The sequence below is a fragment of the Mustela lutreola genome, chromosome 1 (assembly GCF_030435805.1).
Source record: "Mustela lutreola isolate mMusLut2 chromosome 1, mMusLut2.pri, whole genome shotgun sequence".
NCBI classification, from domain to species: Eukaryota; Metazoa; Chordata; class Mammalia; order Carnivora; family Mustelidae; genus Mustela; species Mustela lutreola.
In genome coordinates this window covers 274,797,633-274,799,621 of record NC_081290.1, presented here as the reverse complement: position 1 = coordinate 274,799,621, position 1,989 = coordinate 274,797,633, and the positions used below count along the sequence as shown (strand labels likewise).

At 39.2% G+C, this 1,989-nt stretch overlaps 1 pseudogene; it reads left to right on the top strand.

Moving 5' to 3' along the window:
* Positions 1-1,057: 1,057 nt before the first annotated feature.
* Positions 1,058-1,989, top strand: LOC131822568 (olfactory receptor 4C11-like; annotated as a pseudogene).

Below are 1,989 nucleotides of genomic sequence, written 5' to 3'. Positions count from 1 at the left end.
AATTAGGTCCTCTTTCATTAATGATATATTTCATTGTTTCCATAAGCAATCAGGTGAGTAGATTATAAATTATAAATAAAGATTTGCACTTTATTCAGAGGAAAATATCATGGAAGGTAGGGATTATAGGTGGGTAAGAATATAGATTTGACCTCCAAATGGAGTACTCATTTCATAATACTTCTTTCTTTGCAGATTAATTATTTCTTTTTTTTAAATTTTTTTAAATTTATTTAGTTTCAGAAAAACAGTATTTATTATTTTTTCACCACACCCAGTGCTCCATGCAATCCGTGCCCTCTATAATACCCACCACCTGGTACCCCAACCTTCCACCCCCCCCCACCACTTCAAACCCCTCAGATTGTTTTTCAGAGTCCATAGTCTCTCATGATTCACCTCCCCTTCCAATTTACCCCAACTCCCTTCTCCTCTCTAATACCCCTTGTCCTCCATGATATTTGTTATGCTCCACAAATAAGTGAAACCATATGATAATTGATTCTCTCTGCTTGACTTATTTCACTCAGCATAATCTCTCCAGTCCCGTCCATGTTGCTACAAAAGTTGGGTATTTGTCCTTTCTGATGGAGGCATAATACTCCATAGTGTATATGGACCACATCTTCCATATCCATCCGTCCATTGAAGGGCATCTTGGTTCTTTCCATAGTTTGGCAACCGTGGCCATTGCTGCTATAAACATTGGGGTACAGATGGCCCTTCTTTTCACGACATCTGTATCTTTGGGGTAAATACCCAGGAGTGCAATGGCAGGGTCATAGGGAAGTTCTATTTTTAATTTCTTGAGGAATCTCCACACTGTTCTCCAAAGAGGCTGCACCAACTTGCATTCCTACCAACAGTGTTGTTTCCTGTTTTGTTAATTTTGGCCATTCTAACTGGTGTAAGGTGATATCTCAATGTGGTTTTAATTTGAATCTCCCTGAGGGCTAATGATGATGATCATTTTTTCATGTGTCTGATAGCCATTTGTATGTCTTGATGGGAAGATTAATTATTTCTAACCTGTGCTTTCTCTACTTTGCCTGAAATTATGCAACAAAATAATAGCATCATTGAGTTCATACTGTTAGGATTGACCCAAGATCCTATGAAAAAGAAAATGGTATTTGTATTCTTCTTCATTTTATATGTGGGAACCATGATAGGAATTTGCTGATTATTGTGATCATCAAGTCCATCTGGACACTTGGAAGCCCCATGTACTTTTTCCTATTTTATTTGTCACTTACTGACTTCTGCTTCTCAACATCCACAGCCCCCAGACTAATTGTGGATTCACTCTTTGCAAAAAGAATCATAACTTACAATGAGTGCATGATTCAAGTCTTTGCCTTGCACTTCTTTGGATGCATGGAGGTCTTTGTCCTCATCCTCATGGCTGCTGATCATTATGTGGCCATCTTCAAGCCCTTACATTACCCAACCATTATGAGATGGCAGGTCTGCATCATCTTGATTGTTATTGCATGGATAGGGGCTTTTATCCATTCTATAGCTGAGGCCTTTCCTGGCCTTGAAATTGCCTTTCTGTGGACACAATTTGATTGATCATTACCGCTGTTATTTACAGCCCTTGCTGAAACTTGCTTGCATGCACAACCACATGATCAACCTAGAATGGGTGTCTAACAGCGGGCCCATTTGTACAAGCAGTTTTGTGTTTCTGATGACCTCATACATTTTCATCTTGCATTCACTGTGAAAGCATAGTGCAGAGGGGAGGGAAAAAAGCTCTCTCTACTTGCACTTCTCACATCATCATAGTAGTCTTATTCTTGGTCCATGTGTATTCATATATTCATGTATCCCAACCACTTTCCCCATGGACAAGATGGTGTCCATATTTTATACTATTGGGACCCCTTTTCTCAACCACTCATCTACACACTGAGGAATGCAGAAGTGAAAAATTTCATGAGAAACCTATGGCATATTACAACTACCTCAGAAAGCAAGAGATGA